The following is a 24283-nucleotide window of genomic DNA, read 5'->3' on the forward strand; positions in this document are numbered from 1 at the left end:
ACAAGGAATGGGCCGTACTACTGCATCCAACGGAGGGCAACCCGTTCGCGGCCGGGGTGCAGTCCTAGGACGGGTGATTGGCCCCACACATGAGCGACGAGAACGGCGGTGGGTGCCTCTGGTGCACTAGCCCACGCCATCACCCACAGTAACGAAGGAACGTTAAAAAGAAACGCCACCGGCGAGGAGCCCCCTACTCGGGACCCCACCGGGCGGTCCGACCTGCTGCGTGACCCCTAGGGAAAATGGCGTTACCACCACGATACAACGGACTGCGCGTCGCCATAACTACACGCGTAACCCATGGAGTGAAATTGCATCCCATGCTCCAAAACCACACAGAGCACCACATGGGGACATTCGGCAGGCCATGAACGGAAATGACGGAAAGCATTCTCCCCAAAGCCTGACCTCTCAGCGACCCGCAGGGTGCGGAGTGAACAGCAGCCGCCGGCGAACCGACGTTCAGGAATCCTTCGCCTTATGCCGCGCAAAGAGCCTAGCCAACTGACGCAGGCGCCTAGGAGAAACAGAGGAACACCGCTAGAAGAGCAGAAGAAATACTGTAAAAATAAGGAGAAAAAACCAGCATGCTCACTGGTGCCTGGCGGGCTTGGAACACGATCAAACCGCCCCCACCGCCACCGACCCTGGCGGAGTGCCGTCCGCTGTTGCAGCATCCCTCCTCGGCTTCCGGTTCCTCCGATGAAGCCACTGATTCCTCCGGACTCGCAGATACCTGTGCGGACGAAACAGAGGGGACAACAAGCGCAGGAAGCGCCCGTGCACCAACAACCGAAACAGGAAGCACAGCGGGAAGGGGGCAAGGCAAACACTACACCTGGGGAGGGGGGGGGGAAGTGGGGAGGGGCGGGGGGAAAAACACCCCGATGGGAGGGAGGCCGTGGCAGGGGGGGAGATCCCGGGATACGAACCCGAAAAAGCCGGGGGGGGGGGGCGGCGGAGACCCAAGGCAAATTGGAATATAACGCGGTACTGCAGACAAGTCGAAAATTGCGGGGGGTGGGCAAAGACAGACCCGTTTGCCGCGTCCCGGAGGACTCCGGAAATGACTGTCCAATCGGGAAGGGGGGTGCATTACAGAGAAACCCTGTGGAAACTTCCCCCTGGCATGCCTGACAGGCGAAAAGCAGGGTAGGAGGGCCAGGCAAAGGACAAGAGGCTGGCAGGGTAGACTGTGTGGACATTATCCGGAATACCACAGCCTGGCCAGCAGGGGGGCACCAGCAAAATGCACCGAGTGAGGAACGAGGAACCAAGCAACCCCAAGGGAGCAGGGGGGGGGGGGGGTTTCACACGCGACCCCGCAGGCACCAAGCCGGCCCCGGGGGAGAACCGTGGACCACTGTCCACCAACCCAGAGCGCGCCCTTCAAAGCACCCGCCCGCGGTGACCTGAGTATGCCAGCAGCCGACCCCCCCATCACCACAGGGAAGTTGAAAAAAAAAAGACCCTTACCCAGGGACACACACCAGGGAAAGGCCGGGAAACAACTGCCACCCCACGCGCCGCCGCCTGTCTCCCCCCGCAGCCAGCCCAGGGCAGCCAGGTCCCGTGGGCGCCGGAGCCACCGGCCGGGTCTGCGAACAGTGAGGTGAGAGAGGAGAGCGCGGAGACGCAGGGCGGGAGAGCAGGGCACCAACAGCGGCGGCGGGGGAACCCGTCCCGGATACCGTCCGAACAACAGGGGGAGAAACGCTGGCCGCATCGGGTCGACCCCGCCGCGGCCAGCAGGCGCCGGGACGGAGACAGGAGAGGCCACGCTCCGTGCACAGGAGCGCCGGAAGCCTGAGGCCGCAGACCAGTGACGGGAGGGGGGGGGAGAGGAGCCACAAGCAACAGGGGAAAGAAAGAAAACACTGATGTAGAGGGGGATGGGGGCGTATAAAAACAGTGCAGTAGGACACTATAAGACATAAGACATATAAGACAATATATAATGCCAGCAGTACTCAGCCTTCCAGGGCCATTCCAAAATGGCAAGAGGAAGCTGAGTCACATGACCATGGCTTATGTATTATTCCAAGACCAACCCCTAAACCCTTGATGGACAGCCCTATAATCATATAGGAAAATACCCAAGAACACACTGATCTGCCTAGCAACTGCTTAGTCACAAACAACCAATCACAAAAAATTGGTCTCTTATATGGCTTCAGGCTTATGCAACCTTCAGCTTATCTTGTGTTGTTTAACCACTTTGTTTGACCATACAAAAATAAAGAATTAAAAAGAAAAAGAAAAATGTGATACCTTCCATTTAAGAAAAAATTAAGTTTATGACCCAGAAATAACTGTCCTTTTCCAAAATATGAGACAATACATGTGATAATCAGACAACAGATTGCTAAAGATCTTCCCTACTTTTATCTTACGAGAAACCAATTCTGCAACCACTTTCTTTGTTCTTCCTGTTCTCTCGTTGTTTTTTTAGTTTCGGAGAGAAGGCTGATTCATTTTTTCCAGCAATATAGATGCATTATAGTGAGTACAGCATATTATGGCTAATTATAATTTCACATGAGTCAACTGAAATAATACTGCAGATATCTGGTCAAGGGATTAATGTTTAATATGTGTTTTAAAATAGCATAGGAAGGATCACCTGGATTCCCAGTGGAGACCATAATTTCATAATGCATGTTTATGCAAACTACAGTAATTTTATTGTAATTCCACTCTTCTGAGTATTATTGTATAGATTTCCTTCTGTTCAAGCCACCCTGATTGCCACAGGTTAAAACAATATAGGGAAGTTTGTAAGTAAACAGTGTAATCATTTGTTATTTAGGCTTAAAGAAGCAAATAATTAAAATTCAAGTGTCAAAGCAAAAAGAGTCCACCTCCCACAGCTTTCAGGAACAGGTAAGTGTGTTGGTATATGCGCACACAGGGGGGGTTTTGAGTTCCTAGTAACCCCCCCCCCCCAGGTGAGGCTGCTTAACTGGTGGTGGGCAGAGAGAAGGTGTGTGTGTCAGAGATGTAAACGGGAGTGTGTTGCGTGTGTAATAATTCACTGGGGGTCTGTGTCGTGTTTCACTGATTGGGAAGGGGTGCGTGTGTGTTTCACGGGGGGTCTGTGTCATGTTTCACTGGGGTGGGAGGGTGTGTGTGTGTGTGTGTGTGTGTGTGTGTCATGTTTCAGTAGGGTGGAGGGGGGGGTGTTTGTCATGCTACACTGGGGTGGGAGGGGGTGTGTGTGTTTGTCATGTTTCACTGAGGGAGGGGGGGGTGTGGTTTTATGACATGTTCCACTGGGAGTACTAGAAGATAGTTTCATACATGTCAATAGTGTTGGCAGAGTGTGGCAGTGTTGGATAGTGATGTTAGTCCACACAATGGCACTTAACCAGATTATTGGTTTATTCAGAGAACGGGAGGTAACAGTTCGATATACACATAAGAGGTTCTGCAGTAGCAGGAACTTACATCAAGGTGACAGGGTGACACAGCGGTTATAACTATGCAGGGTGCGGCTGCGTTCAGACAAGGTCTCACCACGCAGGAGACTATAAGCTGCACGTCCGTGCAGTCAGACTCTCCCAGGAAGAACTCGGAAGAAGTGCGCGGTCCCGCCCGGACAGTATCATCAGGCACCTCCTCTTGCATGAGCTAACACTAGGAGGGAAACACTAGAGCAGGGGGGCAGACTCTAGAGCTGGAACGGAGACAGATTACTGAGTGCTATCCTCTACAACAAATACTGTAGTACATATAAAGCATGCATGGAAATTCAGGAAGGTGAGAGGATATCTTTTCTTTACCACACTATTGGGTAAATGTATGAAAGGACGATATGGGGGGAGTGGTATCAGCGGACATTATGTGCGCTGATACCGCTCCCCCCATATATTAATGCACTCTGCACCCCTGTCCATATCGGCACTGCTATCTAAAAGATATCACGCCGATGTGCAGGGAAATTAATGATAACCGTTCCGACACCTGCAGCTATCGATTTCGAGATGCCCTGTCTCCACAGCAGACTTTTATTCATTGGTTCAAAGTGCTGAGAAAAATAAAACCAAAACTTCCCTTATGTATGTGGATTTTCTCACAGAAGGTGATTCTTCATGTATTCCGACCAATCAAATGGTCTTTTTTCCACTCACATATAGGGTGATACATAAAAAGAAGAAGCGACAATACAATAGTATAGTATGTCTTGACAATTTACAATGCACCCAGGTGCTCTGGGATAATTCCCATGGTATATGCAAAGTTGATTTCAAGATGAACCTCCACCGTCTCCAATATATACAGGCAGTAGAGAGGAGCGTCAAACTTTTGTGCTACACAATCTCTCCATTTGGGATTTGGACCTTTGGGACCCCGATTGAGAAGGATTTATTCCGGATCTTGACCTATCGGTGGTCACTTACCAGTGGATTCCCTCATCCGGTGAGATCGTGTACCTTTGCTCCTGTAATTTTTTTGATATGCCATTGTACATTCCTTTTTGGAATTTTTTTTTACATTTGGATATTCATTTTTTATGGAATAAAACCATTTAAGTTTTCACATCGTCTGGCCTTATGGATACTGAAAGAAACCTTTACGTGATTAAGAACATCTTTTGAGCTGTGAGTTGGGGTATGCTGTCATTTTAAGAAAACATCTAAAGATACATTTACATGCCTTAAAACTGCATACTCATTGTGAGTTGGGGTACGCTCATCTATATTATATACATTGGAGACAGTGGAGGTTCATCACGAAATCAACTTTGCATATACCATGGGAATTATCCCAGAGCACTTGGGTGCATTGTAAATTGTCAAGACATACTATACTATTGTATTGTTGCTTCTTCTTTTTATGTATCACCCTACATGTGAGTGGAAAAAAGACCATTTGATTGGTCGGAATACATGAAGAATCACCTTCTGTGAGAAAATCCACATACATAAGGGAAGTTTTGGTTTTATTTTATTTTTCTCAGCGCTTTGAATTCGTGTGTTTGCTCATTATGTGTGTATGTTCAGATTGATTCAGAGAGTGGTGTAAACTCTGGAGCTGCACATTTTCAGCAGCTGAGAGCGCCCGAAATAGATCCACCCCATTTCTTTTGTAATTTTTTTTTCCCATTGGTTCCCTAACCAAGTATTTGGAAAAAACCCTTTCAAAATCATGCCTTTGCCAATGTGTTGAGGGATCTTGATATTATGTTGGGGGTGCATTTATACTTATAAAGTTGCAATGGTTGTGTCTGAACATAGAAACATTTTTGGAGAAATACTGTATACTCCTTGGGATTGTGTATGAACTATGGAGACAAAAAAATATTATTTTAGTATTTTAGGAACAAAGATACTATATAAATATATATATATATATATATATATACACACACACACACACACACACACACACACACACACTGTATATTGCACACCCTGGATGCAAAAGTTAAATATATATATACTAGGTGCTTCATCGCGCCCTACGGGCGCTCTTCACACCGTCGCAAGAGGCTACGCCCCCTTAACCCTTGCATGCCTTTCTGGGGTTCAATATTTGTATTATATGGAGTATTACTTGCATTCCTTTGTTAGTGGTTAAATATTGCACAATGAAAGTGCGTGCGATGGTGAAGGAGGCGCAGCCCCTTGCGACGGCGTGAACAGCACCTGCAGCGCATGATGTACTGACTGTAGCGGGTGCGGGGGGGACTGCGGATGGGGGAGGGTGTCTGTAGATGCTGCGGGTGGAGGGGGGGGCGGAAGCGGGGGGAGGCCCGGATGGGGAAGGGTCGGGAGGTGCTGCGGATGGGGGAGGGGCAGAGGAGTGGGGGCTGCAGATGGGGGAGGGGTCCGGAGGCACTGCAGGTGGGGGAGGGGCAGGGGTGCCACGGGTGTGAGAGGGGCAGGTGCGGGGATGTTGCGGATGGGTGAAGGGTTCCGGAGGTGCTGTGGGATGGGAAGGGGCGGGGGTGCCGGGGGTGGGGTAGGGGGTCTGGAGGCACCATGGGTGGGGGAGGAGCAGGTACAGGTGGTGCGGCAGATGGGGAAGGGGGTCTCGAGGCGCTGCAGGTGGTGGAGGGGCAGGTGTGGGGGTGCCGTGGGTGGGGTAGGGGGGGGGTAGGGGGGGGGCATGGATTGAGGAGGGTGTCTGCAGATGCTGCGGGTGGAGGGGGGCAGGTGTGGGGAGACATATATGGGGGGTGGATGGTGGAGGGGGCCTGGAGGTGCTGTGGGTGGTGGAGGGGCGGGGGAGTGGGAGCCGCGGGTGGTGTAGGGGGTCTGGAGGCACAGCATGTGGGGGAGGGGAAGGTACGGAGGTGTGGTGTATTGGAAAGGGGTCTGGAGGCGCTGTGGGTACTGTACCTGCCAAAAAGGTGGTTGTAGGGTATGCAGTAACAGGGCCAGGACAGAGGTGACAGGGTCAGAACAGGGGTGACAGGGTCAGGACAGGGGTGACAGGGTCAGGACAGGGGTGACAGGGTCAGAACAGGGGTGACGGGGCCAGGACAGGGGTGACGGGGCCAGGACAGAAATGATAGGGACAGGATAGGGGTGACATGGCCAGGGTAGGGGCGGCATGACCAGGACAGGGGTGACAGGATCAGAACAGGGGTGACAGGGCCAGGACAGGGGTGACAGGGCCAGAGTAGGGGCGACAGGACCAGGACAGGGGTGACAGGGACAGGATAGGGGTGACATGGCCAGGGTAGGGGCAGCAGGACCAGGACAGGGTGACAGGGCCAGCATAAGGGTGAAAGGGCCAGGATACGGGTGACAGGGCAAGGCCAGGGGTGACAGGGACATGACAGAACACAGGGCACGGAAGAGATTGGTATTAGGGACAGAACAGTGGTGACAGACAGATGTGTATTACCGGAGTCACTGCTGCTGGCTGCTGCTGTTCCACTCCAACCTGTTGAGATCTGCTGCTGGTGGAGACTTGGCATGGCTGACTCTCTCAGGCTGGAGTCCTGCTTCCTCTGCCCATCCGCATCCCTCCCCACCTCCTCAGTCACACACCGCGGACCTCGCGCAGCTGCCGGGCACTGTGGTAAGGGGAGACTGGGAGTGACTGGTTAGCCCCCAGGAGACGCTGCGGCTGGAGGGAGGAGGGGGTCATAGCATGCACGCGGCGTGGACCTCGCGGCTGCCGGGCACTGTGGTAAGGGGAGACTGGGAGTGACTGGTTAGCTCCCAGGAGACGCTGCTGCAGGAGGGAGGGGGGGGGGGGCATGGATTGAGGAGGCCAAAATCCCATTAAAAAAAATCTCTGGAATTTGCATAAGGGGGCGTGGCCACGCGTCCCGTGATTAGGCCACGCCCCCAAACCCACAGCAGGCACAGCAATGAGATAGGGCCCCCCTGTTTCAAGTGCCCTGGGCCCCCCGGACTCATAATCCGTCCCTGGGGGCATGGCAGCAGCTCACAGAGCGCTGGGCATGACGCCTCACTGACGAAAACGGGGGCCCTCCCGTGAAGCCACGCCCCTTTTCGTTGGACATGCCCCCTTTTTGCCGCCTGTGTGTCCGTCCTTCTGCCTGAAGAAAGCTGGGAGGTATGCACCCCTGCCTGTGCCATGCCCATACCATCTGCTTCTGCTCCTAGTCTCCTATAGATTTGCCCAGATCTGTGACTCATTTGACTAACTCCGCCCAGTGTTGTGACACCACCCAGCGTTAGCAAATGAGTCACAAAGTCACAGATCTGGGCTATTATATAGGATATATATATATATATATATATATATATATATATATATACTGTATATATATATATATATATATATACTTAGATTATAAGGGATTCTGCAGGCACAAAAATTAATGTCCCTAATAAAAGCCATGCTACGGAGCTAATAGGATAGGCCCGGAGGAACTATTAGCTGCTGTAATTCACACCTGGAAATTGGATACCACCCTACAATATACTGTATATTAATCACTAATCGGGCAGCTTATCTTGACTCATGAAGTTGCAGTATACAGTAAATGTAGAAGGCACATCAAGTATCTCTTTGTGTTAATCCCTGAAGGAAAAACTGCAAATATTATTTACAAAGATATTTTGTAAACAATGGGGCTGATTCAGCATGGATCGCATAAGTAAAATGTTTCTCTAAAGGGCAAAACCATGTGCACTGCAGGTGGGACAAATGTAACATGTGCAGAGAGAGTTAGATTTGGGTTGGTTATATTGGTGGTCATTCCGAGTTGTTCGCTCGCAAGCTGCTTTTAGCAGCTTTGCACATGCTAAGCCGCCGCCTACTGGGAGTGAATCTTAGCTTATCAAAATTGCGAACGAAAGATTCGCAATATTGCGAAAAGACTGCTCTGTGCAGTTTCTGAGTAGATCGAGACTTACTCTTCCAGTGCGATCAGTTCAGTGCTTGTCGTTCCTGGTTTGACGTCACAAACCCACCCAGCGTTCGCCCAGACACTCCTCCGTTTCTCCAGCCACTCCCGCGTTTTTCCCAGAAACTGTAGCGTTTTTTCACACACTCCCATAAAACGGCCAGTTTCCGCCCAGAAACACCCACTTCCTGTCAATCACACTCCGATCTCCAGAACGAAGAAACAACCTCGTAATGCCGTGAGTAAAATACCAAACTTCTTAGCAAATTTACTTGGCGCAGTCGCAGTGCGAACATTGCGCATGCGCAATTAGCGGAAAATCGCTGCGATGCGAAGAAAATTACCGAGCGAACAACTCGGAATGAGGGCCATTGTTTCTGTGCAGGGTAAATACTGGCTGCTTAATTTTTACACAGCAATATAAATTTCAGTTTCTTCACACCCCACCCAAATCTAACTCTCTCTGCACATGTTACACCTGCCCCACCTGCACATGTCATATCTGTCCCACCTGCAGTGCACATGGTTTTGCCCATTAGAGAAAGATTTGGCTTTTGCAATCCATGCTGAATCAGGCCTTTTGTCTACAATGTAAACTATACATCACAATATTAGATGGCACTACTGTCTTTGTAAAATTAGTTTTGGATATGGGCTACTGATGGCCGGGATCCCGGCGGTTAGCATATCAATGCCAAGCTCCCGGCTGCTAGAATGACGGCAGGGGGGCGAGCACAACAGCCTCCCCCCCTAGTGGCTCGCCACAGGTTCTGTTCCCACTCCATGGGCAACTACATCCCGTCTGGAGGTAGTAATATTTGCTGGGTGTATTTAATCTTTAGTGGTTACTCTTTATGACATATGAGTGGGTCTCTCAATATTATGCAGTAGCTCATTATTAATGTATGAGTTATTATGTAATGTAAGGTTAGTTAAGATATTAATATACTTATATTGTAGGCAATCCTTACCTATCTGGCCAGGGGGAAGGTTGAGGGGGTAGGGGGGGGGGGGGGGGTGCAGCATGCGCCTGCGCAGGATAATCTGCTTGTGCAGCTATCTCCTCTCTGCCCCCTCCCCCAAAGTAGTGATGATGTCATCGGGAGGCGGGGTTAAGTGAGATGGCAGCAGAAGGCGTCTAATCTGGGGGCGGGGCTTCAAGTACTACATGCTAGGGACAGGCTCAGACAAATAGTGCTGAAGTTCCTTAACATTGTCTTAGTCCTTGCACATTCAGACGCATGAATGTAAACCAGGGAAGGGCTCTGTAGCTGCATTTGCTTAAAGTCACAGACGGACAACCACCAATTTACGCAGGCAGAACAGACGCAACTATGCCCAACTCAGAACTAGTCCCTGAATGTCTGTATAGGGCACGGTGTATGTGATCAACAGTGTAGAGTAAAATGCAGGCAGGCAGCGGCTCAGCCAGGTATGGTGAGGGGAGGGTGTGGGGGGGGTGTCCCTCCCTCAAAACTTTATAGGCTGTTTCAAAAAGTTCTGAAACCATCACATTCTCCAAGCTTCAAACCACATCTCCTGCAAAATGAGAATGACTTTGATCTGCACACAGCAAATCAGCACCTGTGGTCTTATAACAAATCTAATGGAAAACCCCAAAGTACGGACTAGCAAAACTTTGCCATTGATTTTAGCTCGCTGTTCTTATTTTGCCTGCCACAGAACTATTCCTTCCACTGAAAATAATAACAGAGATTATAATTGGTACAGTTATAGTAAACAGCAGAGAAGTAATCATTCCAGATATCAGGAGAGAAAACAGGACACAGCAACATATTACTGCCACACGCTGCAGATCAATAGCTGGCGGCCGCGTATCAGACTCGGGGTGGGGGGGGGGGGGAAGCGCAATCACACTGCCAGCGCTGCAGCCATCAAGAAATGAATGTAGCACTTTATGACTAATTAGAATTCAGTGGTTGTCGGGCAATTAAAGTGTGGAGGTTTTATAATAGTAATTTCTTTGGCTGCAGGTTTAATATCTATTATAAAATGGATATTAACTCTAAGCCTGGGAAGTGTAATTCAGGTTCCTAATGGTGACCATTATAATATTAAGTGGAATGTGTTTACATGGGCTGATTACTAATATAGGTCTTACGTTCTATCCCTTCCCTTTCCACTTCTAAGTAATAAATAGTAACACCTTACAGCATTACCTATTTGCTCTGGGTTCAGTATCATTTACCGACGGACACAGTACCGATGGTCATAATCCTGACAGCCATTGGCCTGCAGTCAATATACCGACACGGTCAAAATACCTACGTTCATTATGCCAACATGTTCAAAATGCCGACATAGTCAGAATACCGACATTTGAAATGCTGACATGTCAAAATGCCGACATGAGTTTTTCTTGGGGGGTTTTAATGTCGACATAGGTCAACATGGACAATGTCTAAGTGTACTGCATCCCCTCGCATGGCTCTCAGCTACACTCGGCACACTTTTATATTCCTCCTCCAGGTCCACTGGGATGGTAAAGTGTCAACAAGTCAGTTTTTGGGTAAAAATTCCTTAAAAATGAAAGCAGAATCGGATCTCTGACATTGGATGGCTTGCTCCACCCATGGAGCCGCAGAAGCCACCGTTGCAGAGGCCAGGAGATCTCCTAAGTACTGTAATGTTGCTGGAGCACTTGAGGCCAATATTATTAATTAAAAGTTATAACTTTATCAGTATGTATTAAAAAATCTCATTGATATCAATACAAAAGACGGTGAAATATTTAAGAATAAAGAATATGCAAAAAGTAAAAGTGTATTAAAATATCTTTCAGAAACCTATGGTTGTTGTCTCATTTCTTTGTCAACTTATCGTGTAATAAAAGTTAAATTCCCATATCTTAAAAAAGTAAATTTCTTTTAATGTCATACCTAGATATTAAGTCATCTGTATCCCTAGTCAAATTGCTTCCATACCATAAATCCACCAGAAAAATATTATTATTATTATTATTATTATTATTATCATCATCCTTTATTTATATGGCGCCACAAGGAATCCACAGTGCCCAATTACAGAGTACATAAACGAATAATCAAAACAGCAAAACAGTAACTTACAGTTGACAATATAGGACAAGTGCAGGGTAAATACAGATGGAGCCACACTAGTCGTGGCTCCGTCTGTGACTAGGCCCGCCCGCCCGGGCATGCCTATTGCCAAGAGCGTCCCCGTCCGGCCGGGCACCCATGACAGAGATGCGCCCCATTCACTTGAATGTAGAGCGTCTCTGCGTGCCCTGACAGAGATGCTCAGAATGGGAGCCTCTCTGTGCACTCCCGGTGTGACTGGGCGGATGGATCGCCTAGTCACGCTGGGAGTGAACTTTTGCGATGGAGCCACCTCAGATGAGTGTGGCTCCACCGTAAACCTATATATAGGTAAATCAGCAGATGCACTGAAATAAGTATCAGGGAGGCAGAAAACTGCGAGATTTGGTGCCCACAAAGATGGTTTAAGTGAGAAAAGGATAAGCACATGAGGGGAGAAGGCCCTACTCATGAGAGCTTACTTTCTAAAGAGATGGGGTAGACAGACAGGGGTGACACTGAAGGGGTAGACAGAGAGTGTGGAACAGAGGGTTGGGATGAGATTTGGCTGGGTTGGGTGAAGAAGTGGGTCTTAAGAGTCCATTTGAAGTTTTGTAGAGAGGTGGAGAGTCTGAGGGGGAGAAGTAGGAAATTCCAGAGAAATGGTGCAGCACGTGAAAAATCTTGGAGGTAGGAGTGGGAGGAGGTAATCAGTAGGCAGGAGAGGTGGCGTGCATTAGCAAAGAGAAGAGGATAGGTGGGATTATAAAGGGAGATAAGGTCAGAGATGTAAATGGGAGAGGAGTGGGTGAGGGCTTTGTAAGTGAGCATGAGCAGCTTGAATTGGATTCTGAAAGGGAAGGGAAGCCAGTGAAGGACTTGTAAGAGGGGGAGGTGGATGTAGTATGTTTGGTGAAGAAGATGGGCCAGGCTGCAGCATTAAGGATAGATTGGAGTGAAGAGAGGAATTTGTCAGGGGCTGCCAGTCAGGAAGAGATTACAGTAGTCCAGTCTGGAGATTACCAGTGAGTGGATAAGGGTCTTTGTAGCATCCTGGGCAAGAAAGGGTCTGATCCTGGAAATATTTTTGAGAAAATGGTAGGTTTGTGAGTGATGCTGAATGTGTGGTTTGAAGGAGAGGGAGGAGTCAAGGTTTACTCCAAGACAGCGCACTTGGGGGCTAGAGGAGATAGTTGTGCCATCAATAGATAAAGAAATTGTGGGAAGTGAGGTTGTGCGGAAGGGTGGGAAGATGATCAGCTCAGTCTTAGGCATGTTAAGTTAAGAAAGTATCAGGGAATCCAAAAGGAGATAGACCGTTAGGGATACGAGCGGGGGAGAGGTCCAGGGAGGAAAGGTAAATTTGAGTATCATCAGCATAGAGATGATATTGGAAGTTAAAAGAATTGAGATCACCTAAAGAGGCTGTATATAAGAGAGAAAAGGAGAGGACCAAGAACAGAACCTTGGGGGACACCTACAGTTAGTGGAAATGGAGGGAGGTGGAGTCATGGCAGGAAGCAGAGAAGGAACGGTCAGAGAGGTAGGAGGACAGCCAAGAGAGGGCAGTATCATGCAGACAAATGGCATGAAGGATTTGCAGAAGAAGAGGGTGGTCCGCACTGTCAAAAGCAGCAGAGATGTCAGGAAGAATAAGCATATAGTAGTGTCCCTAAGTTTTGTCAGCACAGAGGTCCTTGCAGTCTTTTGTGAGTGCAGTTTCAGATAAGTGGAGAGGATGGATGCCAGACTGGAATGGGTCAAGCAGTGAGTGTGAGGAAAGAAAGGCAGTAAGGCGGTTATCAAGGTGACAGGGTGACACAGCGGTTATAACTATGCAGGGTGCGGCTGAGTACAGACAAGGTCTCACCATGCAGGAGACTATAAGCTGCACGTCCATGCAGTCAGACTCTCCCAGGAAAAACACAAAAGAAGTGCATGGTTCCGCCCAGACAGTATCATCAGGCACCTCCTCCCGCATGAGCTAACACTAGGAGGGAAACACTAGAGCAGGGGAGCAAACTCTAAAGCTGGGACGGAGACAGATTACTGAGTGCTCTCCTCTCCAACAAATAGTGCATATAAATCAGATCTGAATGACCCCCAAAGTCAAGAGCAGAGAGTGAGGACGAGAGATGACGTGGGGGTGGGCAGAAGAGTGAGTTGAGAGTGGCAAAGAGGCGAGGACTGGGAGGAGATGAAATTCTTGAAGTAAGACTGTTTAGAAAGGGAAAGGGCAGCACTGAAGAACAAGAACATAAGTTTGAAATGGAGGAAGTCTGCCTTAGAGCGTGATTTCCGCCAGTGTCACTCGGCAGTGCATGAGCATTTTTGCAGATATCTGGTGCATTTGGTGTGCCAGGGTTGAGGTTATAATCTGCGAGGGTGAATAGTGGTTGGTGGAGCAACAGAGTTAAGAGCAGAAGTAATGGTACCCATACACTTGTGCGATGCCCCGCAACGCACCGGCAGTTCAGGTGCGGTGAAATCACACCTGAACTGCCAAAGTGATTACCATGCGATCATGCGATAGATCACATGGTAATCACGTGATGGGCACGTCACCGCTGAGTGGGAGTGGCCTCTGGCCGCTCCCGGCGGGTGCCCATCGCACATCGCAGTGCAATATATCGCATGTGGTTTAAAAATCACATGCGATTGCACTGCGATGCAAGAAATATTATGTGCAGTACATACTATCTTGAGACACGACATTCTAGTGGCGTGCCCGCACATCGCATCTCAAGGTACCTAAAACGTGCATACAATCCTTCAAATCTCTCACAGATGCGGTCGAAATGGAAGGATAGCACCTAATATCGCACAAGTGTATGGGCGCCATAAGGGGTGCATTGTATAGGGAAATGGCTTGCTCAGGGCATGAGAGAGAGAGAATAGTAGAGAGAAGTGAGTCAAACAGGGAGGATAGGAATGTGGTGTCAATAGCCTCAATGTTCTGTTTAGTGATGATAGCCTTAGGAGCTAGAGATAAATTAAACGAGAGCAGGTGGTAGTTAGAGAGGGGAAATGGAGAGTTGGAGAAATCAGAAATAATGGTGAGTGAAGACCAAATCCAGTGAGTTCCCATTCATGTGGGAGGTGGAGGAGGTCCACTGGGAGAGACCAAGCAAAGATGTGAGGTTAAAGAGTTTAGAGGCACCGGATTTTATGTGGCTATCAATAGGGATGTTGAAATCGATAATGGAGGAAATGTCAGAAGAGATGACGTGAGGAAGCAGAGTTGTCGAGGAATTTGGAGGCAATGCCAAGGGGTGCGGTAAATGACAGCAACTTGAAGATGGACTGGTTGGAAGAGGCGTATAGCATGGACCTCAAATGTAGAAAATGTAAGGGACAGTTCAGGGGGCATGAGTTGGCAGGAGAAACTAGAGGACAAAAGGACCCCAACACCACCACCATGGCAAGTGTGTGTGTGAAAGTGGGGCCCCCAGCAGAGAGAGCAGCAGGAGAAGTAGTGTCAGAGGGCGTAATCCAGGTTTCAATAAAGGCTACTAGATGCTGGGAGCTGGAGATGAAAAGGTCATGAGTGGGGATCAGTGTGTTACAAACAGATCTGGCATTCCAGAGGGCACAGGGTACGGGGGGGGGGGGGGGGGGAAGGGGGGGTATGAGTTTGTGGGAGAGATGTGAATGAGATTATCAGGGTTGCTGTAGCGTTGAGGTGAGATTAACTTTGAGGGCAGGGATGATGAGAGAGTAGTGATGGTGCGGGTGCCTGAGCTGGGAGGGGAAACTGCTGGAGGTGGGCAGGGAAGGAGTTCAATGTAATGTGGAAGGGGATGTGGGAGATGACAGGGAGAGTAGGGAGGGAGTAGGGCTGAGTGGTGGGATAGTAGGACTATGGTGGATCAGAGGTGAATGAAAGTGGGGTAACAGGAGAGGAGGGGAAAGGAAACTGAGGCAGAGGAAAGACAGGGGAGAGATGAGGAGATGAAGCAGACTAGGGGGAAGGATAAAAGTGAGAACAGGGGGCAAGATACATGATTAGGTAGATAAAACTAGATATTAATATCAATTGCTTTATATAGGTCACATTTCTATCAGTTGATTTTATATATTTCCTCTACTAACACATTCTCAAATCTCCTGAGATTCCTATTTCACATAATCCACATATCATAAGGAGATTTACATTATCTTTCTCATATATCATAAAGGGATTTGTATAATCCTCCTATTCACTTCTCTAATTCGGAGATATGAGGAAATGTGGTTATGTGATACCGACACAGTGATATAGTAATGAAAGAAATCCAGGTTCTGAAGATAACAGACACTCTGTATCCTCTACTGCAGTGATTTTCAACCTTTTTCAGTTCGCGGCACACCAAAAAGATTTAAAAATTGCCAAGGCACACCATCGTTACCCCACGGAAAAATAAAACACACACAGGGAAATTAAACAAACATATTTGTCCCCAAGGCTAAAAACACACACACGTTGTCCCCAACAGTTATTAAAATAATGCACAGTACTTGAACACACTGTCTGCCACAGTAATTCCACACATTGACCCTCATAGTAATGCCATCACACTGTCCCCCATAGTAATTGCACACATTGCCCCCCATAATAATACCACCACACACACCGACCCCCACAGTAATGCCACCAGACACACTGACCCCCATAGTAATGCCACCAAATATACTGACCCCCATAGTAATGCCACCAAATACACTGACCCCCATAGTAATGCCACCAAACACACTGACACCCACAGTAATGCCACCAGAGACACTGACCCCCATAGTAATGCCACCAAACACACTGACACCCACAGTAATGCCACCACACACACACTGACCCAAATAGTAATGCCACCACACACATAGTAATGGCACTGCACACACATCATAAAGCACTGGCCCAAACCTTTTTTGTTTTCCCCCTTAGCGGCAGGAGCATTGAGGAGCAGAACACAGCAGCACGGGCCACGAAGGGAAACTAGTCGCTGCCTAGGCGGGATGGTGATGTGTACGTGACCTATGAGTCACGCCACATCGTAGGGGTCACGGGCGGGCCCGCAGGAGAGCTGCCGTCTTCACTGTACAGTGACCGCAGAAGAGCTGCCTGTGCTACCCGATAGTGATGCTGTAAATCAGTATCACTATCGGGCAGCGCAGGCAGCTCTTACGCGGTCATTGTATAGTGAAGACGGCAGCAGACGGGGACTGGCAGCAGGGATCTCTGGCAGCGGCGGCACACTTGACAACCGCTGGCGGCACACCAGTGTGCCGCGGCACAGCGGTTGAAAATCACTGCTCTACTGAGTGGCTTGTTTTTAAATCCTATCCAAAATGTATCAAACCACAGCTCTCCAGACTGAATGCGATTATATACACCCAGTCTTAACATGGGTATATTTTTCATTAAAGATATAGAAGTATAGTAGTAGACAATCCCTGGCTGCCTGACCAGTGCAAGATCAGCTATACAGATGTAGCCATGCTAATCTTACTGCGATGCTGCATACTGCAAAATTGCGAGCTGCATGGCATGCCAGGCTGTGTCTATTCACCGCCGGCAATCGCTCCATTAAAATTCTAAAGGAAATAATGAATCAATCACCGGCTGCAAAAAAAACAGCTTGGCATGCCATCAGAGGCATTACCGGGTGTGGTGACACCCGGTGCGCACCCTTGATATGCCAGCACGCACTTGCGGCAAAAAAGGTGGCGTGCCCGCAAATAAAGGGCGTGGCCTTGCGGGATCGTCACTCCGGGGGTGAGCGGTCTGTGCTGGGTTACCCCCGCAAACAGTCTTCCAGCGATGTCGGCTCCTCTTCTATGACAGGAGTCGGGTGCTGTAGTAGACTTTCACACTGCAGAACCTAGCTCCTGTCACTGCGGAGGAGCCACAGATCGGTGTCACCCCTTCTAGGTGTCACACCTGGGTGCGGGCCGCACCCTCTGCACCCGCCTTGTGACGCCACTGCACGCCATGCAGCAAACCATGTTGCAGCATAAGATGAGCATGGCTACATCTGTAGGTCAGCTGTGGTTCTCTCAGCGGTGATGGACCTACAAGTCCCTGCATGCCCTGACAGCCAGAGCCTGCGCAATTTATATATCAGAGACTGTAAATGTGTAGCAGGACTTTTAGAACCACTAGACTACTGTATATAAATGTGATATAGAATAACCAAATGGTTACATATAGGACAGGTGACGTCAGACTAATAACCTTATAAAATCATATGATACAATATTGCAATGTGCGATTGTGATGAAGTGCATCCTATATATATATATATATCTATATATATATATATATATATATATATTTATACAACCATTTGCAGCGGCAAACGCAGGATTTATAGAGGGCGGTTTCCAAATGCAATCCACAGTCTCCCGCTCTATGGAACATTGGATCAGGTGCGGAAGTCTTGGAGAGCGGTTAAGAACCTAATAACAACTATGGATATTAATGTAAACATTGGACTTTTTATACAGTTGATAATGTATGGAATACAGTCAGGGGCGGATTGGGAACAAAAAGCGGCCCTGGAAAATTTTGTACTAGTGGCCCCACATGGGCAGCACCAGAGGTGTAAGGTCTAGCCATGGGCCATGGCAGCAGCACGCTTTCCCCAAGACTTTCCAGATAGTGGGCATGTCCAGCATAAAGGGGGTAGTTAAAAATACATAAAATTAAATATTATGAGCACATTATATGATACACCTTCAGAATTTAGGAAACTATATCATTCTTTAGAAATATATATTTTCTTGCTTATTACACCAACCGTATCCCAATCACTATTCACTGAATCTTATATGTCAGCCAAGCAGGCAGACAGAGCATACACTAGATCATCTGCAATCACAGGCTAAGTGGCAAAGTCATTTTCATATATGCAAATTATTTTGCATCTTATTCATTATGTCTATAAAAAGGACCACATGTCCTAAAACAAAACAGGCCACCATTTCCAGGGTTAATTTTTTTATATATTTTGGTTCATTTTTTAATTAACCGTTTTGTGATCACATCTTGTCATGCATCCCTGTGAGTGCTGAGCTCTCTGTAGTGTGTTTCATATATATATATATATATATATATATAGTATATACCGTATATACTCGAGTATAAGTCGACCCGAATATAAGCCGAGGCACCTAATTTTACCACAAAAACCTGGGAAAACTCATTTACTCGAGTATAAGCCTAGGGTGGGAAATGCAGCTCTAGCCGTACACAGCCCTCATAGTGCCAGATATGCCCTCATACTGCCAGATATGCCCTACAGTGCCAGATATGCCCTCATACTGCCAGATATGCCCCACAGTGCCAGATATGCCCCACAGTGCCAGATATGCCCTCATGCTGCCAGATATGTCCCACAGTGCCAGATATGCCCTCATGCTGCCAGATATGCCCCACAGTGCCAGATATGCCCTCATGCTGCCAGATATGCCCTCATGCTGCCAGATATGCCCCACAGTGCCAGATATGCCCTCATGCTGCCAGATATGCCCCACAGTACCAGATATGCCACACAGTGCCAGATATGCCCTCATGCTGCCAGATATGCCCTCATGCTGCCAGATATGCCCCACAGTGCCAGATATGCCCTCATGCTGCCAGATATGCCCCACAGTACCAGATATGCCACACAGTGCCAGATATGCCCTCATGCTGCCAGATATGCCCTCATGCTGCCAGATATGCCCCACAGTGCCAGATATGCCCTCATGCTGCCAGATATGCCCCACAGTGCCAGATGTGCCAGACATGCCAGATATGCCAGATATGCCCCACAGTGCCAGATGTGCCCTCATGCTGCCAGATATGCCCCACAGTGCCAGTTACGGTACTTACCCTCCATCGCTCCCGCACTGTCTTCTGAAGGAGGGACACGGACGGCACAGCGCGCGCCTCTCCTGTGTCCCTCCTGCGTCTCCGGCGGCGTGTGTGTGTTAAATGAAGTGCCGGTTCGTGAGCCAATCAGAGCTCACGAACGGGCACTTCATTTAACACACACACGCCGCCGGAGACGGAGACGCAGGAGGAACACAGGAGAGCCGCGCGCTGTGCCCTCCGTGTCCCTCCTTCCACTGACTCGAGTATAAGCCAGGGGGCTTTTAAAGCACAAAAAAACGTGCTGAAAAAGTCGGCTTATACTCGAGTATATACGGTATATAAATAAAAGGGCTGGCTGGCAACTTTTAGCCTGGGGAGCATACTCAAGCAAGTGGCCCAACCCAGCCATACCCTGTATTTATTTTTATATATATACATATATATATACCATACTACACTACTATACTATACTATACTATACTATACTATACTATACTATACTATACTATACTATATATATATATATATCAGGAGACGTACAGGAGTCTCAACAGGGATCCCACGGATAGTTATAGAAGAGAGTTGGAACTAATAGTTCAGTCTGGTGTATCTAATGGCATCATTGATGCAGAGACTGGTGTTTATTTATGTCCTACACACCCTACTGTACCCATATTTGACATCATTCCCAAACTTCATAAGGATTCGGTGAAACCCCCTGGCAGACCTATCATCTCTGCCAGGGGGTCTCTCTGTGAACCGGTGGCGGTTTTCCTGGACACATGGTTACAACCTGTGATCCAGGATACCGCCACACATCTTAAAGATACATCATCATTGTTAAGGAAATTAGCTGACGTGACAGGGTTACCTCCTGACTTAGTCATGGCTAGCATTGATGTGGCGAGTTTATATACTTGCATTCCCCACGAGTTGGGGCTTAAGGCAGTACGCAATCTGATCTCATCTAGCCATTTATACAAAGGGCCCAATGTAGATTTTTTTATTTGTTTGTTGGAGTTTACGCTCAAACATAATTATTCCTTATATGATGGTTCTTTTTTTCTCCAATAGTCTGGCTGCGCCATGGGCAGTTGCGTGGCTCCAGCCTATGCCAATGCTTTCATGTACATGGTAGAGATGCAATTGTTCTTTGAGTCATCATCTATGTGTTTAAATACTATCGGTATATAGATGACATTCTATTACTATGGAGTGGTCAAGGTGAACAACTAGAGAAGGTTATTGAACAACATAACAAGTCTAGTTGCCCAGCCAAACTGACCATGTGTTCAAGTACAGAACAAATCCACTTTCTTGATGTTAGTATAGAAATTAGGAATGGCCAGTTCAAAACTAATCTGTACGTAAAACCCACGGATAGAAACACCATCCTCAGACATGACAGCTTTCACCCTAGGGCCACAGTGGATAGCATACCGTACTCACAGTTTGTACGGGCATGTCGCATCACTAGTGATGCTGCAGAGAGGGAGCAACAATTGGAGGTACTAACTAGGAAATTCCTTGTAAGGGGCTACCCCAAGTCTGTGTTGCTACAAGCAAAATCTAAAACTGTGGCACTAGACAGAAAAACGCTATTAGCGGAAAAAAGCAAGGCCAAAACTGGTAAAGCCATATCGTGGGTCAATCGGTATACAGTAGCAAGTGAGACGCTAAAAAAAGAAGTTAAAAGACTATGGCCAATAGTAAATTCTGACAGGGAACTCCCCTCTTTACTTAATACCAAACTCCTGCCCAGTTACACCAGAGGCCCTAACCTTAAGGATTTGTTAGTTAGGACTGATATCACCGGGGTAGGTAATGACAGACCACAGCATTTCCTGAGCAGAAAAGGTGGATGTTATAGGTGTACAGGCTGCACAACGTGCAGAGCCTTAATCACGGGGAATAAATGTCCACATCCATATACAGGAAAAATGTACGAAATCAAAGTCTCTTTGACATGTACATCGAAGTTTGTTGTGTATCTTCTGTCTTGCCCATGTGGTCTACACTACGTGGGCAAGACAGAGAGACAATTCAAGGAACGTATTGCCCAACACAGTGTAGCCATCTGAGCTGCACTGTTATCCGGGAATAGCGATCAAGCAGTAGCTAGACACTTTGTACAGGCCAGACATAATATGGCCATGTTAAAATATAGAATGATTGCGCAAGTGCCTAACTCCTTAAGAAGAAGAAATAGCCTCTAATTGGAGTAATTTTTTAGATCTAAGTGGATCTTCACCCTGGACACGGTCAGTCCGAAGGGTTTGAATGAATCCCTTAGCCTGACATGCTTCCTTTAAATGATTATTGCTGACTAAGACATTAACTATGTTGATAGACATCTAAGAGATGTGCTTACTTTCTCTTTGAGAGATTTCATACAAGAGTGATACGTCAGTCCCCTGGAAGGGGTGTCACCCTCAGGGATTTTGTGCTTAAATACAGGGCCGTCTTAACAACAGTGTAGGCCCCTGGGCACAGCAATGCACTGGGCCCCCTACCCATCCTCCAGCGGTAGGTGTGGGGGGTGCTATCAGTGGCTGCTTTGATGTCCCTTGGGCGGTAGGGGGTGTTCTATCTTCTGCTCACCATGTAGGACCTGGAGCAGTAATTTCTGCAAATTACTCCCTTACTGCACAGATGGGGCTAAACTGTAGAAGGGGGCATTGGGATGAATGAAGAAGCCCTGGTACATGACTTCCAGGGTGGTAGGGGGTGTTTAATACGTAGGGGAGGGGTGGATAGTGGAGTGGGCTTAATATTTATCATTTTCCGGTGGGAGGGCAGATTGCTTGACTGCAGATATCTCAAGTTTCTGAAAATATATTTCTTAGCTTTGAATGGTAAAAAAAAACCTAGAGAGTCCCACCTTTTTAGAAGGTTCTGGGGACTTGGGGATCAGAGTTCAGGAGCCAGAGCGATTCACCAACGAAAATCTAAAACTGCATATTAGGCATGTGGAGCTGGAGCAGGGACCAGCTGCTTGAAGGCATAGTAGAGACAAGCTGCCAGTGTCCACCAAAAGGGGAGAGTCGCAGCTTTTGGATTATAGCTTCAGAAAAACTCTAAGTCAGACAGAACCCGAGATATCTGGCTGGGAAGAGCAATTAACAGGCTTGGATGGGGACCACTGCTTTCAAGTCAGATATCTCTGGTTCCCCAGGGCCGATTTTCAAAAATCTGGTACCGCTGGAAAGAGGGGACCCTCAGCTATGAGCCTAGGGCCCTTATACTCCTGAGGCCCTTGGGCAAGAGCCCATTGAGCCCATACGAAAAGACGGCCCTGCTTAAATATATAGTTCAAAAAATACTGTAAAAATACTGTGATGACATGATGTATGGTATAGCATTGTTTTAGTTATCCGGAATCTTGTGCAGGGCAGCTTGTATCTTTATTGGTATTTTTATTTTTATGCACTTAGCACTTTTTGTACAAATATAGTTCATGTAGACATGCACTTTATAGTATGTGATATTAGGTATATTATGTTCATTATGCACTGTCAGTACAGTTTTTGCTATCATGTTGCTTCATGGCGATTGCCATGGTAACTAGCCCTGTGTTCTCTCCTCCCAGCCCGTCAACAGCGCGGCTCCTTGGATGACGCCGCATCCGGTACACGTGACAGGAAGAATGGCACGGCACGGCGGCGGTTGGCAGCACTGTCCACCAGAGGACTATGTCATTTCCGTCAGACGACACCGGAAGTGCGACGGAGTCCCGGACCGGCGTGTGGCAGCGGGCAGGTGCAGGCAGGGAGCTTGTAAGTATAAATATGTTTGTTGTGTTACACACTTGTTATCCTGATGATGGGGTGTTATGCCACGAAACGTTGATTATATGCACTGAATTTCGTGCACTAAAACTTACTTACTTAAAAGCCTTGTAGTGCCGCCTGCTTCTTTTTTGGTTATATTTGGGGTTGCCATACCCCAGGAGGGCACACAAGCAAGTTCTACCATTGGGGGTCTTTGCTGTCCTGCAGGAGTGCCAGGTTGGACATATGCTATATATATATATATATATATATATATATATATATATATATACACACTGCTCAAAAAAATAAAGGGAACACTAAAATAAGATTTTAAACCTACCGGTAAATCTATTTCTCCTAGTCCGTAGAGGATGCTGGGGACTCCGTAAGGACCATGGGGTATAGACGGGCTCCGCAGGAGATAGGGCACCTAAAAAGAACTTTGACTATGGGTGTGCACTGGCTCCTCCCTCTATGCCCCTCCTCCAGACCTCAGTTAGAGAACTGTGCCCAGAGGAGATGGACAATACAAGGCAGGATTTAGAAATCCAAGGGCAAGATTCATACCAGCCCACACCAATCATACCATGTAACCTGGATCATACATAACCAGTTAACAGTATGAGCAACAACAGTAACGGTCCAAGACCGATTTCAACTGTAACATAACCCTTATGTAAGCAACAACTACATACAAGTCTTGCAGAGTTTCCGCACTGGGACGGGCGCCCAGCATCCTCTACGGACTAGGTGAAATAGATTTACCGGTAGGTTTAAAATCTTATTTTCTCTTACGTCCTAGAGGATGCTGGGGACTCCGTAAGGACCATGGGGTTTATACCAAAGCATCCAATCGGGCGGGAGAGTGCGTATGACTCTGCAGCACCGACTGAGCAAACGCTAGGTCCTCATCAGCCAGGGTATCAAACTTGTAGAATTTAGCAAAAGTGTTTGACCCCGACCAAGTCGCCGCTCGGCAAAGTTGTAATGCCGAGACGCCTCGGGCAGCCGCCCAAGAAGAGCCCACCTTCCTAGTGGAATGGGCCTTAACCGAATTTGGTACCGGCAATCTAGCCATAGAGTGAGCCTGCTGAATCGTATTACAGATCCAGCGAGCAATAGTCTGCTTCGAAGCAGGAGCGCCAATCTTATTGGCCGCATACAGGACAAACAGAGCCTCTGTTTTCCTAATTCTAGCCGTCCTGGCTACATAAAATTTTAAGGCCCTGACTACGTCCAGGGAACTGGAATCCTCCAGGTCACTTGTAGCCACAGGCACCGCAAT

General features: G+C 47.9%; 1 long non-coding RNA gene across 1 annotated transcript in view; it reads right to left on the minus strand.

Moving 5' to 3' along the window:
* Window positions 1-6867: 6867 nt before the first annotated feature.
* LOC134987484 (uncharacterized) overlaps window positions 6868-24283 on the minus strand; it is a 127692-nt gene continuing 110276 nt past the window's right edge. The window contains exon 3 of the long non-coding RNA XR_010193134.1: window positions 6868-7030. This is a non-coding gene — a long non-coding RNA (uncharacterized LOC134987484). The remainder of the gene's footprint in view (window positions 7031-24283) is intronic.

The sequence above is a fragment of the Pseudophryne corroboree genome, chromosome 2 (genome assembly GCF_028390025.1).
Source record: "Pseudophryne corroboree isolate aPseCor3 chromosome 2, aPseCor3.hap2, whole genome shotgun sequence".
NCBI classification, from domain to species: domain Eukaryota; kingdom Metazoa; phylum Chordata; class Amphibia; order Anura; family Myobatrachidae; genus Pseudophryne; species Pseudophryne corroboree.